Genomic DNA, 15805 nt, shown 5'->3' with positions numbered 1-15805 from the left:
GTGACATCGACCTTGAATTAAATATGAGTCATCCTATCACTCATTCTCCTAAGATTCTTTTCTTTTTAGGGTTGTGGGGGGGGGGTGAGTGGCGTCCTTCCTCGTGAATCATCTGCGGTGAAGTGGTACCCGTTGAAGCTGCGCTTCTCCGTACAGGTGCCCTCAGCAAGGCGGTTCAAAGCTGCATGTGTGAGTGCCTCTCATCGCATTGTCTGCGCAGGTGTGCCTGCTTTGAAATGTCCCCGTATTGTCTGCACAGGTGTGTGCATTCAAGAGTGTGCAGGTCTGCAGCTTCTGCCCCCCCCAAATCTGTGGCATGTGAGCATGCGTGCTGGGTGGATTAAGATGGGTGAGGATTTCACCTCTTTAAACGGCATTCAAGTGGCCCGACCATGCCATTGCAGAGCGGCAGTCATTAATCTCCTTGCCAAAATGGGCGCCACAGTGCTCTGTGCGGCAAGGTAATCAGGGGAATCTGCCCCCCCCCGGTGCTCAAGATGCAGGTCCCCTCTGGCTCAGCAGCTCCCTTGGGCTGAAGTGTGACCCTAACCCTCAGGAAGGCATGGCGATACACACGTGCTGTGTGTCCTTCATGTTGGTGGTGCACCAGTGTGGAGATTTTGCCTGATACCGATAGCCGTCGTCTCCGCATATCTGTAGAGAGACTGACGTCGTTCTTAGGTTCCCGCGAAGCTGCCGGCAGTGAGACATCAGCGAAGCAGAGCCGACTTGCGAGCCTGCAGGAAGGTTCTAAGTGTTGGACGAGCTGACAGAATCCCTTGTCCTCCACTACATAAAATGGCTGACCGTCCAATGCCGTCATCCCTATTCTCAGTCTTCAGCACTGACGCTGCTAACTTGGAATACTGGTAAAGTTGAAATGTCGGCCGGCAATGCCGATAGCAATATGTTAACTGGGGACCGTGCATGTCTAGTTTATTTGGATCTGCGGGTGAAAGTGGAGGGATTCTGGTAAAGACAGATTGACTGTAGCGTGAGTAAAGGGTAATTTCAGTACAGCCTGTGAAGGGGTCAGTGGGTATCGCTGCGGTTTTCTTCACACTGCCGCTCTGCGAGTCGACTGTATGGGAATCCTCTGGTCTCTCTGCTTTTCTCCAAAGTCCAAAAGCATTCAGTTAGATAAAACGGTCTCTCCAAATTGCTCATAGCCTGCGATTATGTGAGCGTGTGCCCAGTGATGCACTGGCAGTGCTTCCAGTGTGTCCCCTGCCTTGTGCTCTTTGCTGCCTCGGAAAGGCTCCAAGCCCAACATGACCCTCATACAGGATAAACAGTTATGAAAGATGGATGTAAAGGGGTCGGTTTATGAGGTACTTTGGGACCTGGAACAGGACAAGGACTGAGTACATCTCAAACAAGCCTGATATTTGTAGTGTAAAGCCTGCGGCTTCATGGGCTGCTCAGTAATTTAGTTCCTCCACCTCGACCTGCAGCGAGCATCTGCAGCTGTGGTCCTGCCATTAGCGCCGCATCTCGCCTCTCTGTGTTATTTCCCTCCCCCACAAATTCATCTTGGTGCGTGTATGTGTGTGTGGGGGGGGGTGGCAGTTGTGTGAGTGTATGTGTTTGTAAATGAGACCTCACACGGACCCCCAGAAGGACAAACGGCTCAGTGTGATGTGAGTGTTCATGGCTCCATGAAGGATCCCGCGTCTTTTTCTCAGGAAGCCCCGCTGGATGCCGCCTCTGCGTTCGTATCGATCCGGCCAACTCTCGCCACGTGCGTCTCGGGTGCCTGGGGAATTGTTTTGTGAGAGTGCAATATCCAGTATCAGCCCAGTAATGTAGACAAGGGGGTGCCAACTTTTAATGTTGAGAGACCGGTCTGTGTAGTACAGAAATTTCATGGATCGGACTGGGGCTGGGTGGGGGGTGCTGGCGGATCAATTTTATAGGTGTGACTACTGTATGTCTTCTTTGTCAGACGTGAACAGAATGGACAAATGTGAGAGGTTGTAAAAATGTGAAAATATATTGTTTATTTTTGGAAGCTAGCCAACCCCTCCACAAAACCCCCAGTGTTCCGCGTCCCGCTGGAATACTGTACACTCTCTTTGGCTCTCCTCTCCTCTTAAGGCTGAGCGTGCCATGTCGTTGTCCAGGGTGAGCAGTATAGGAACCGCAAATGATGGGTTGTTGTCCAGTCGATATTCCCTCTTGCTTACGTCCCCCACCCGGAGGGGATGGTTGTAGGAGCTCTCTGAGGGAAACTCATGGCCGTGTCGCATTTCCGTGCCCGCTGATGAGTGGGGCTGCCAGTGTAACACTCCCCAGGTAAACATATCTCCTCATCTCCAGCTCTCCTGTCTTACCGTCCTCGCCCTGCTAATTCTCGACTCTTTGTACTATTCTTTCACCCACTATCTGTCAGAGTCAGTCTTCTGCTAATGAAGGCTTTCTGTTGCCTGTTATTTTGACCCCCCCTAGGTCTGCTCCTAATGGTAGGTGTTAGCCACTCATCAGCTGCCGCATACATGTCTGACGTAACGGTAGCCGATTGTTGTCTCAGACCTGGATTGCATGCATGTAAATGATCCCTGTGGCAGTAGCCATTTGCTAGCTGTAGGAATAGGTCCTGGTAACCTGTAATAGTAGGTGTTTATTACCTGTGTTTCAGCAGGACACATTTCTACTGCCAGAAAGCAGGGAGCGAGACATCGGGCCAGTTATCAGTGAAACCTGGCTTACAGTCGTTACTTTTCTTGCTCTTGACGCCAAAGCTTGCTGGCTAAGGGCTCTAACAGGGAAGCTGGATTCCATGTTAGTCTCCATCAGGGAGCAAGTGCTGCTCAGCTGTACCGATGACGCAGGATCATTTTTCTCTCCATCATTTTCCATCCTACAGTGCAGTGCTCTTTACAGCTGTACATAATCAGCCTGTATGATGTTCTGAGTGTAAAAGCAAGGAGTTGGTGTCCATTCTACCTCACATCTGTCTTCCAAGCTCATATCACGTTTTGTTTACCTGCCTACATGGGAAGGAAAACCAGCTTCAGCTTCAGCTGATGTTGAAGGAGGGTAAATCAGACTTAATATTTCATAAGTACGTTTTTTTTTTTATTTTACCGGTCTTCAAATAAAACGTGATGTGCGAACAGACCTCATTAGAACCTAAGGTACCATGAGATGCTTTCTTGGGATGTTAACTGTCAGAGATAGACACAAGGAGAGACAGGGACACACGGAACCTCATGTCTTCTGCAAATAGAGCAAATTAAGGACTCGGAAAAATGTCAGATAGCCGACTTCAATTCCCATGGAAGGTACCGGGGGAGCTGTGATTTATTTATGATTCTTCCTTATTTTGGCAGACATTGTTACCGAGAGCAGTATCACAGCGCCTCAGAACAAATCAATATGTACATGGGCGTGCAATGGGGGGAGAAGGCAGGGTGCCGATTGGGGGGACAGCCATTCACAAGTTGGGGCGAGCAGCAGTGCAATTTATAGAGCTAGTGTTGCAGGACGGAAGCAGCAGATCTGACAAACTGCCTCATTCTTGCCTGTGTTTCACCTGCATCTGGGGGGCTGGCATTTCCAGGGCCTTGCAGCACAGGCCCGGGGCCCCGGGGCCCTGGACGGAGGCTGAGGTGTTGCTTTAGTTCTGTGAGGCTACGTACTCGGCATGCAAAGATCGTATCGTATCCCAGGAGCAATCCCACTGTGCTATCCTTCAGAAGTCTTGGTAGTAAACATAAATGTCTTTATTAAAATATCCAGCTGTAACACTTGTAAGTGTTTTAGAAAAACCATTAGCTATGATAAGTAAAAATGTCTTGGTACTGCCCCTTGCCTGTGTACAATTAGACTTGCACATAATGAAACTTCCCTTTGCCAGAAATGTAGAGGAGAATTAAACTGTTGAAGGATATCCCAGCAGTATGTTGATTACTGTACCTGCGACACACTGACTGGTGTCCTCAGGCCATCTGTGCCATCACCTAAATCCAGAAAGAAAGGAAGATCCTTGAGGGAATGCCAGGTGCGAGCGTGTGTGTGTGTGTGTGTGTGTGTGTGTGTATGTATCTTGGGGCTTGCCATTTTACAGGCATTGCCAAGTGACAGACCTTCAGTTATTTTTTTTTTTATAAATGTGGTAACATTTTTTTCTCACAGGTTTTATCTGTTTTTAACATTACAGATTACTAATTAAAATCACATTAATTGGAAAGTCACCATAAATATCCTTTCTACACGTTTGTTTTGTGGAGATTGTTGGCTTAAGAAAGAAAGAAGTCAGACTCGCTGGGCGTGATGCAGACAGCTAACAGCTGGAATGTGCGAGTCAGAAACTGCCATATCCGTCGCTACGCTGATTCTCCGTTCCGTGCGTCCCATTCACCGTGTGTCCCATTCACCGTGTGTCCCATTCACCGTGTGTCCCATTCACCGTGCGTCCCATTCACCGTGCGTCCCATTCACCGTGCGTCCCATTCACCGTGCGTCCCATTCACCGTGCGTCCCATTCACCGTGCGTCCCATTCACCGTGCGTCCCATGCACCGTGCGTCCCATGAACCGTGCGTCCCACTCACCGTGCGTCCCATGCACCGTGCGTCCCACGCACCGTGCGTCCCATTCACCGTGCGTCCCATTCACCGTGCGTCCCATGCACCGTGCGTCCCATTCACCGTGCGTCCCATGAACCGTGCGTCCCATTCACCGTGCGTCCCATGAACCGTGCGTCCCACGCACCGTGCGTCCCACGAACCGTGCGTCCCACGCACCGTGCGTCCCACGCACCGTGCGTCCCACTCACCGTGCGTCCCACGCACCGTGCGTCCCACTCACCCTGCGTCCCACGCACCGTGCGTCCCACGCACCGTGCGTCCCATTCACCGTGCGTGTGGTCAGGGCTAAGAGGCCTGTTTGCTCGGCCTAAGTTGTGTGGCTGCTGTGGGCATTTTCTCAGCCCCACCTGAGCTGGTCAAATGTTTCGCTGGGTTCTTCTCTACAGAATACAGTGCTGGGAGATTCAGGGGCACAAGAAATACAATTAATACCCTCACTGGTTTCGGCAGACTTACCGTTATTATTTTCGCAGAGCCTGAGATATTTTAAGGGACCTTGTGAAAATTTGATTCAGTGCATTACTTTGGTGATTTTTTTTTTTAATTACTTTTTCGTGTTCTGTCCAGTTATCAGTAAGAGTACTTTAGAAAATTTTAAATCTCTGATGTTAATTACAGTTTGCTATTATGGTACTGTCTTGTTTATTTTCTAACAACTTTTGGGTATTCTTTTCTATTCCTAAATAAAAACACAAAAAATTGGACTGACGACTTGTGCTATTATAGCGAGCGTCTTCCCAAGAAATGCAACCCAAGCACGATTGTCATGGTTGACTGATAGCTTATATATTGCAATTCTTCAGCTGTCTGAGTCGCTTCTGAAGCGTACACACAAATGCAACAAAACGCTTCTGGTTGTAATGAGATGTTTTGATGTGGAGCGCAAACATGGATAGCAGCCTGGAATCCCTTCTGTCTTACTGTAAACGGTGAATCGATCTGGAAATCGATCGAAAGGATCTCATCAAAACTTGCTTCTGACAGCCCTGGAGCTGAAAGCCCCCTGTAAGCAGTTTTCCCCCTATCCCTGTTTACTTATCTGCCATCTTAGCATGTAACTCGATATGCGTTGTAGCCTTCCTTCCCATTTTATTGTTTTTAAACGCGGGCCCCTAGTCCTCCCACCTGTGTCGTACTCTGCAGCAGATGTGGTGGCGAGCCAGGAGGTGTGAGATCAGGTGCTGGAGGGATGGGGGGAGCCCTGAAAATCAATAGCCAATTGGCAGAGAGACGTGATGTGGCTCCGCCAGGCAGCCCGGTGGATTGATCAGGAGGAAAAAGTGATTAGGCCTGGGTGACATTAATGCTGGCAGGTAATTTGTACCATAATGCCCACATGTCTGTTCCCTCAGAATTTCCCCAAATTGCCTTATTAGGCTGCGTGAGGCTGATTCGTTTTTAGTCAGGGGCTGTGCTCCCGCAGAACACTGTTATTTGGCTTTCGGCTTGGTGACTTTAAGGCTCAGCGGCCTGCCCAGAGTTAATGGTAAAGGAGGCTAGCTCTGATTGTGCTTCCTCTGGATTGCTTTGACAGCTTCCATCTCATAAATATTTTCCCTTTAAATTCCAGCAGCACACGCAGGAAGTATGACAGTGAACAATGTAAGCGGTTTAAGGACGTGCGTTTGCCACGTTTTCTGCTTGAATAAGCGGTTCGCGGGAGACGTTTGGCCCATGCCATTACGAAGGCGCCATGGGTGTTTGATCGAAGTGCTTATGAAAGCATTTGCCTTGCCAGTAACTAATAAATGACCTCTTTGAGTCAAATTTGTGTGACCTTAGCCACCCCCCCCCCCCACCCAGCGAAGTCTTGGTTTTGAGTTTCTTTGCTTGTGAGGCATAACTTTCAGACACCACGGCATTAACACAGTGAATCCTGAGCACCTGGAGTTTGGTCCAGTGATGACAAGGAAAAGATTGACACTTTGAACTAGCAGGGCTTCTAGGTGACTTTTTTGTCCCCTGGTTTTCTTTCAGCCCGCCGGCTAAAAGCTGGGTCCTCGAGCCGGTGAGATTTCAAACATTTAATCATTCTCTCGTCGTCCGTTTGTTTGGCCGCTCTGTTGTTTGTTGGTAAACGACGAGGAAAATTCTGTTTTTCAAGCATGTATTAGTAGCTAAACCCTACGCGGCACTGTCTGCTGCTGATAAGGGCTGCCATTTAAACGGAAGTGCTTCTCGCAATTTATACAAAAAATGTGGAAAAGAGGAGAGGGATAAAAACCGTTTCCTGGGACATAAGAGAAGATCTCGGAACCTCAGCCCCTCAGCGGAGTAAGTAGGCTATTTCATTTCACTCTGAAGTGCTTGGATTAACTCTGTTGCCGAGCCTCATAAAGGACTCTGTTTACGTGGCTGAAGGCATTTGTGTGCGTGGTTTCCATGGCGGCCGCGGTCCGGGCGAAATGCCGGACTTGTGACATTTAACTGTCCGGATTAAATAAATGAAGGAACCACAACTCCATTTTTCGTGCTTAAAAACACAGTGATTACATCCACCCAGTTTGTTAACTGCTTATCCAGTTCAGGGTCCCGGTGAGCCGGGAAATCATCCCGAATGCACAGGGCGTAAGGCAGGGGAGTGGCAGTCCGTCACAGGGCGTAAGGCAGGGGAGTGGCAGTCCGTCACAGGGCGTAAGGCAGGGGAGTGGCAGTCCGTCACAGGGCGTGTACTGTACACTCCAATGCAATGGACTGCATCCACTACAACAGCCTCAGATTTGTACATTTTGCCTCCATCTTGCAGATGTCTCGTATTATTATTATCATCCATCCATCCATTTTCCAAACCGCTTATCCTACTGGGTCGCGGGGGGTCCGGAGCCTATCCCGGAAGCTATGGGCACAAAGCAAGGAACAACCCAGGATGGGGGGCCAGCCCATCGCAGGGCACACTCACACACCATTCACTCTCACCCACACACCTATGGGCAATTTAGCAAGTCCAATTAGCCTCAGCATGTTTTTGGACTGTGGGGGGAAGCCGGAGTACCCGGAGGAAACCCCACGACGACATGGGGAGAACATGCAAACTCCACACACATGTGACCCAGGCGGAGAATCGAACCCGGGTCCCAGAGGTGTGAGGCGACAGTGCTAACCACTGCACCACCATGCCGCCCCTATCATTATCATTATTATCATTATCATTATTATTATTATTAGTATTACTTCTTCTCAGATGTGTCTTCTCCGCTGTCACTGTGCTCCTACGAAGACCGGAGTGCTCCATCACCCCTTCGTTCTGCTGCCACCCGTATACTATTATTTAAAAAAACGATTATCACTTTGCTTAGCAATCGCATTCATCCAAAGCCACTCAGTCTTTCTTGTTTACACAGCTGGGTGTTTTACTGGAATGATTGAGGCTCTTAATGGCATACTTGTTTTTTACTAATTTAACCTCTCCTCGATGCCACTTTTGTTTGTATCTTCCATTGTTTTTATTTTCAGTGCGTTTATGTCAAACTCAGTGTATTTATTTGCTAACTCCTCGTTAGTGAATGACATTATGCAGGTAGATGGTGGAGATGGTGTCTAGGGAGATATATCATAAACTTTTCATGAATAAAAAATAGCATTTTGGTTCAAATTAGGCATGGTGTAATGTGGTTTCACAGGGCAGACACAGTCAGTTGCGGACTGTACGCTAACTGTACATGTGCCCCGTTGTGTTCCAAGAGATTCTTTTTAGAAGTTCCCTAGAATTGATTCAGTATTTTTCATTACTGAGGCAGATTTCTTCTGTAAGTTTTCAAATATCTGAATAATGGAATCAGTGAAATAATGTTTAGAATATGATCTGTCTCTTGTGGGCTGTTGTCTCTGTCCTTCACAAAGGGCCCTGGAATGTGACCTCTGATTCCAGCGCGTTTGTCACTGAAGATGACTGAATCACGATCCTTGTTTGTTCAGCGGGATCTATATTGCTATAAATAATGGTACATCTCTCTCCTGTGTATACAAGTGTCGATAAATCCAGTAACTGCACCATACAGAACAGAATGGCACTTCAAAAGATGGTTTGTTTAATGGTTTGGCTGATTCAAACAAAAAAAAGCAGTTATTTGAGGAAATCATATGTTCAGATCAGATATCAGAATTACTTTTGATGTTACCAGAGTGTAAAATAAATAAAAAAATAAATAAACCTCACTCCAAGGATTAAAGTACTCAGGTAAGACCCAGACACAGGAGAAGTTATACTGCATCAAAGGGAGTACCGGACCCATTAATGCCAGACGTCTTGGCTCAAAGGAGCTTTGTTTTGGTGTGAAATCAAAGAGCCTCGTTCCGCGAATCGCTATCGGGACTCCTGTCTGTTTCATGTGCTTTTTACCTCTGCACTCCCCAGACGGGCCTCATTAGCTGCCGCTTTTGTGCTCCCCTGCCCTGCTAAGATAGACACTCAGTGGCCTGATCTATTCTGTACGGCACTTATTCCGCCTCGAGTCTTCGGTGGGGGGTTATTACCCGTCTGCATTCTTGATATCATCATTGCTGTCGTCATCATCATCATCGTCGTCATCATCATCATCATCATCATCATCATGCTGGTTGCGGATTAAAGTGTTGATTTTTTTTTTGCACAGAGAGGGATAAGGGAGGGGGAAGTGATTCCAATGAGTCTGTCTTCTTGCCTCTTTTTATCCTTCCTTAGAGGGAACAGAATTACAAGTTATGGTGAGGACTGGGGAATCGACATACACACACACACACACACACACACACACACACACACACACACACACACACACACACACACAGAAAGAACTTACTGTTATGTGGCCCACGAGGGATGCTTTTAGAGGAGCTATGGCAGCGGCAGGTGATGTGTTATGAATTTGCAGATGCATGTTTCGGAATCAGAATGAGGTTTTTTATCTGTGCAGGTTCACACGAACATGGAATTTAGCTTTGACATGATGACGTATGACAAACACAATACAAAGAGGGCCGCAGTGATTAGAGGGTGTCTGCTGTCAGTTGTCTGGGAGAGCTAGTGTTTGGGGAATGAAGCCTCTCTGTTACCCCAGAAGGAGGCTGCTGTGGTCAAGGTGTGAAGGATCGGTAACAACCCTGCCCGCTCGTTTTTTTGGATTGAGAGTGGAAATTATCATGGAGGGAGGGCAGGTCATAGTTCATGATCTTCTCTGAAAACTTGAGAATGTCTGGCCTTGTCCCATGTTGTAGTGGACCTAAAACTGAACATTCAGCAATAATGTGTAGATGCCCTCAATCATGTCCATGTACATTATTTCCTCTGGAAGGTTGAACTTTTTCATCTGCACAGTATGCATATGCTGTGCTTTCTTGATGTTGGCTTCAGTGTTGAATTTCACTGTTGAGCTGTAGAGTCTTCTCCACAGTTTTCGGAGCAATACGCTCCAGATTGTTATAACTGCATGAAGATACTGGGCCAGATTTGACCTTCTGGGAGAGCCTTTCTCTGAAGGAGCTCTTCAATTATTATATTGATTACGGAGCTAAAGTCTACACACATGTAGACTCCAGAGTGGTCTAGGTTCTATAGCTTGTACTGAAGACCTATGTTGATTGCATTGTCTGCAGATCTATTAGTCCGGTATGCAAATTGAACTGGGTCCAGCAGGGGTCTGAGATTATTTTCAATTAGTCAACTACAGGTCTTCATGACCATAGTGGCCAGGGCAGCAGATCTGTACTCATTTGGACCTATAGTATGATGTAGTGCTTTTTAGGGGCTGGGGAAACTGTAGTGTCTGTAAAGCGGGCTGGCACAGTGCAGAGGTCCAGAGATTAATTATAAATGTCTGTCCACTCTGGTTCCAGTTTATTCGCATATTGTTTCAGGCAGCAGAGACAGGATCTGGGTCCAGGGGGGGTTCAGGCTTTTATTTTTTTGTCTCCTAAACAGTCTGTTGACATCTTGGTTGTTGATCTTCAGTGCCTGTTAGGGTCGGGGGGCCAGACGTTTTTTTTCTCTATGGCTACAGATTCTAGATTGTTCTGGGAGATCCCCAGACATTCTAAAGACAGCTGGGAGATATAATCTCACCAGCATGTCCTGGATTTTCCCCGAAGTCTCCACCTAGTAGCATGTGCCGGGAACAGCTCCCTGGGTACCTGGCCAGCTGGTATCCTTATGAGATGCCCAAAACACTTCAGCTGATTTTCCTCAATCTGACGGAGAGGCGGCTCCGTTTCAAGGTCTCTCCAGAGCTATGAACTTCTCACCCTTTCACAGGGAGTAAACCTGGAAACCCCGCAGAGGAGCCTAATTTCTGCCGCTCGTACTTGTGACCTTGTTCTTTTGGTTATTACCTGCAACTCATTATTCTAAACGGGAATAAGAAGCAGATTTACTGGTAAATCACGAATCTCGTCAGGGAATTTTACTCTTGCCTCATTACCATGGACCTCCTCATTCCCCATAAAGCCAGTCACTGAACCAGTCCTCCTGTCAGTCTCAGGTTCCCTCTTACTACCACTTCAGAAAAAGGTCCCAAGCTATTTAAACTCCTTCACTTAGGTTAGACCCTTGCTTTACCTGTAAAGAGCAATCCACTGTTTTTTGAGGGGGTACCATGGCCTCACATTTAGAGGTGCTGATTCTCATCCACATTGCTTCACACTTGGCATTAAATCACTTAAGTGCCTGTTGGAGGTCTTGGTCAGATGAGGCCAAAAGCACAACATAATCTACAAATAGCAGGGATGTCACCTCTAACCCTCCACATTGGGTTCCCTTCCAGCTATGACTGTGCCTTAATATCCTGAAATTCACAGGAGCGGAGGCACAATGCACCCTTGCCAGAGGCCAGCACTCACTCTAAACAGCTTGGATTTTGTGCCAAGCACGTGGGCACAACTCTAGTTACATTCATCCAGGGACCAAAAAGCTCACAGTAGTGGCCCCCGGTACCCCGTATGTCAGGGCATGTGTTCATAAACATTCTCCAAGTCCACAAAGTGCATGCAAATTGTGTTGGCATATTCCTTTGAACCTTCATACATGTAAAGGATAAGAGTTAGTCTATTGTACCACGGCCAAGTCAGAAAATGCATAGGTCCTCCTGAAGCCTACAGTAAGTCCGACCATTAGTATCTTCTCCTGTACCCTAGTATAGACTTTTTCAGGAAGGATTAGGAATGTGATCTCCTTATAGTTGGAAGCGTCTGGTCCCCTTTGAAGAAAAAAACTGTCCAGGGATACTTTACCCACCATCCTAGCTTAGCTGAAGAGGCTTGTCAACCATGTCACCCCAACAACATCCAATGTTGTCAATATCTCTGGACTGAATTCTTCTACCCTCACACCTTTTCCACTATGGAGTCTTCTCACTCAGCCTGTGGGGAATAAGTTGCAAGTTGAATTAATCTTACACGTAACCTTTGGCTAGATGTACCCAGTGATCCCTGACTGCTACTCTGGGTCACCAGGTCCTTCCTGGCTTCCTCTCTAGACCTTGACTTGTAGTGCTGCTCAGCTCATACCTCTGCCCCTCTCTTCATCCAAATGTCCAAAACACATGGTTTCGATACAGGTGGCGCACCTACAATGTTGATCATTGACCTTTAGCCTAGGTTTCTCTGGTACTATGTACACTTATGAGCATCCTCATACACGTGGTGTTTTCCCATCTTGGGGTCTTCAAGTAGGATCGCAGAGTCTGTAGGTCATACCCTACCAAGCACCTTAGCCACTTTCCCAAAGAAGGTTGGGTATTCTGAAATGCTGTTTGATGAATACTCACAGACAATGATAGAAGCAGGTTTGCTTCTTCCTTTGGGTGTATTATAACACCATCAAGGTTTGGTTCTCATTGTGTCTTATATGGTCCAGTGGTGATCTTCATACTGATGTACCTGAGGGAGCACAGCCATATTTCAGTCCCTTTTTTAACAACAGCATGGGCTTTTGTCTCACTTTAAGTAGTTGATAATATTCCAGACTTTCAATTAGAATGTGAGGATAAGGATGTTATGGGGGAGGCATGACGGAGGAATAGATGACCCACATACAGTGTCCGGTCTAATGAACCAAGGTCTTATTCACAAAAGAGAACATGAAGGGAGAAACTGAAAACAAAGAGACCATGAGGGGGCAAAACTAACACAGGGAACTACAATAACTAACAAGGGGTAACTGCAACTAAGAATCACACAGGAAACAGCCACAAGGAACCAGCGAGGAACAGAACAAGGACAGGCACTTAAATACACTGTTAACAAGACACGACGCAGGGCAGGTGAGAACCATGATCAAATCAACCAATCATTAAGGGCACAGGGCAACAAGGAAGAGGTGGGGTAATTTACAATTAATAGACACTGCCGACTATGAATAAGAAACAAAGACCGAGGGATGTCAACGCTAAGAGAAATCAAGGAACACAAGTAAAACATAATATAGGTGAGGCACGGGCAGGGTAACTGGGGAACAGACACATGGGACAGGGCCATGTGGATGCCGATTCTAACAGAGGGAGAGAAACTAAAAACCTCAGGACGGAGCAGACTGGAGTCCACTGAAGGCTCCTGTCACTGCTGATCACTTTGCTTTTTCATTTGAAACTGACCAGACTTGTTTAAAGAAGCTGAAATATTAATAGTGTGAAAAATTGAGCTTGGCGTGCTCCATCTTCGGGGTGCAGTCCGAGTCATGTTCTACCTTATTGGGGACACAGAGACGTGCTCGAGAACAGCTAGATGGGACCTGTTCGAGTGTGACTCCATGCATGGTCTCCATGATGGTGTATCGATCTCTGTGTAGCTCGTGACACGCACTGACGTGCCATATCGACGCCGGACGGAGCAGCTCATCTAACAAATGCAAGAAAAACGATGCTCACTATACGATGGTGAACGGCCTGCTTTTTGCTGGAGACGGTGTAGCGAGCGAGTTCAGCGTGATGGTGCCAATCTGTTCCTTATGCTCCAACTGAAACTAAATGACGGCACACCGGACCTACCTTTTAATGACGACCTGACAGCCAACTGAATGAAAGGCTGCTTCAGACCCGGTTTTAGAGGTCTCTCCCAGTCACACACATGGAAAGACCTCATTTATATGCTCTACTTATAAGAGCTTGCTCAGTGTTAGTGATACTATTAGCTTTTTTTACACAAATTTAAAGTTTTAAGAAATCATCAAAAAAACTTAGTCAAAAGTTATAGGAGAAATTGAGTTCGGTATAGGCTGAGGTTGAGGGTTTAGGCTGACAGGTACAAAAGGTGATAATTATCCTAGGAGGCGTGAAGGAAGTTGTGAGATGGTGTGTGACTCAACAGTATGAATGGCATGCTCGGTAGAATAGCCATATCTCTGTAGCACCCTAGAGCAAGGTCCCAACATCCCCCCCTCCCCCCAACTGGATAAATGGCTGACAATGTATAGACCCCAAGCCTCACTGTCACCTCTGTATGTGTGTATTCCTTAAAATAGATACAGTATGCAAGAACTAACACATACCAATATACCTGTGCAAATGGCTGAGAGCTTCACTTCATGTCGAGTTAACAGTGGGTGTTTGTGTTAAATTGCTCTTCAGAATTCATACACCCTGCACCAGTAATCCAAAGACCCAGAAATGAACTTTCGTAAGCTTTCACTATTAGAAATGTAAGGGCACTAGAAAGTGGGAATGTGTATAAGATATTGCACTGCATAATAAATGGTACATTTACATTTTGTTAGAGTTCGCATTTCTCCAGACTGACTCTGGGTCAGTGCAAGGCAACAGTGAACAACGTATCCAGGGTGAGGCAGTGTTGTCTGGTGAAGTATTGTTGCCTGTGTGAGGCACTGTGATAATCACAGCTGTGCGAGAAACAGCACAGAGGACTCATTTATGGTGCAATATATCATCCTATAGGACTACAAATAACCTCATTATATGGTTGAAAAATAAAGGCTAAAGTTACCTATACTGATATAGCATAATAATGTTGATAATAATGTTGATACTTTTACAAATACCTTCTATCGCAACCATTTAGCATCATACCAGAGAAATATGAAATTAATTCACTCAGTCTCCTGACTTATACTGACGTATATGATACAATGTAGCATGTTTTATGTTTCATATTTGAGTTATTTTTAATCACCTGAATAACATGCAATACTTAAATCCATTCACTTCATACCACAAGACATTTAAATTCCGCAATATATTTCACGAAGGGGCCCAAGGAGCAGATCGGCTACGTTCTGTCAAAGTTTAACGAATACAGGCATGAGTTCTCTGACGTTCCTTTCAGTAAATCACAGAGTCAACATGAACTTTCAGTCATTTATATCAAAAATCCTTGGATTGTTTGTGTCCCAAGAGAAGGAAGTAAATCCCAGGCTGTGAAGAGGCTTGAAAACACTAATTTATTTTGTAGACTTTTTTATTTTTAATTTTGGAGTAGTGTTCCGCATAGAAGTCAAAGAGGCAAAAGGCTTTTTTATAAGTAATGAAAGAATAGTCATGTTTTTGACAGCTGAATATGTGAGCGACAAACAAAGTTTCTGACAGTAGCTTAAGGTATAAATTCTTTCCTTTGGGGTAACAAAGTTTATATACAAAAAAAGTACAATATAAATCCAAGTGTGAGATGGAGAGGCAGCCGTGCTCCTACACTGACTCCTTATCTGTCCTCTGCTTTCTCAAGTGGGTCATCAGATCGACTCCCTCCCCAGTATCAGGACAGTGGACTAGAGCAGGGCCCCCCCAATAGGTGGCCTGCTGGGCAAATACAGTCCACGGGAGGGAAATGTTTGGTCCGGGCCGTTCGGTACATTTTACCCCCCCCCCCCCCCGCCCCAAAGATCCAAATCCCTGGGAACCATGCCCAGGAGCTTTTCTTGAGTGTCACCGACCTAAATGAATCATGGCAGAGTTTCAGTGCTTGTACAGTAGTGGTACTGATCCGAGCTGCGTATAGTGTAGCCATAGGCAGTTGTGGTGAACCTCTGGCTGGACTTGGTCCCTTTATGTTCTTATGTAGCAGGTGCCACATCCTCCCCACAGTCTTTGTCCAGACTTCTCTGTCTGCCAGTGCAGAAACGTGTTACTCACCATTCATTCTAAGCTGAAGTGGCTTTGTCAACCACATCACCCCAACAACACCCAGTACGTTCCACATCTCCAGACCATATTGACAGAGCACTGAGTCTCTGTGTGCATGCCCTGAACCTGTTGTCAGTAATTATGTCAACAAATTATGAGAAAATTTGACCACCTA

At 46.5% G+C, this 15805-nt stretch overlaps 1 protein-coding gene and 1 long non-coding RNA gene across 2 annotated transcripts in view; one reads left to right on the top strand and one right to left on the bottom strand.

Annotated features, from left to right (window-relative positions):
* The window catches only part of LOC125705853 (uncharacterized), a 267045-nt gene extending 259388 nt beyond the window's left edge, over window positions 1–7657 (bottom strand). The window contains exon 1 of the long non-coding RNA XR_007381714.1: window positions 7516–7657. This is a non-coding gene — a long non-coding RNA (uncharacterized LOC125705853). The remainder of the gene's footprint in view (window positions 1–7515) is intronic.
* cdh13 (cadherin 13, H-cadherin (heart)) overlaps window positions 1–15805 on the top strand; it is a 329423-nt gene that overhangs the window by 169696 nt on the left and 143922 nt on the right. The gene's annotated exons all lie outside the window — the stretch shown is intronic.

The sequence above is a fragment of the Brienomyrus brachyistius genome, chromosome 13, assembly GCF_023856365.1.
Source record: "Brienomyrus brachyistius isolate T26 chromosome 13, BBRACH_0.4, whole genome shotgun sequence".
In the NCBI taxonomy this organism is placed as follows: domain Eukaryota; kingdom Metazoa; phylum Chordata; class Actinopteri; order Osteoglossiformes; family Mormyridae; genus Brienomyrus; species Brienomyrus brachyistius.
This window is presented reverse-complemented; position numbering and strand designations above follow the sequence as displayed.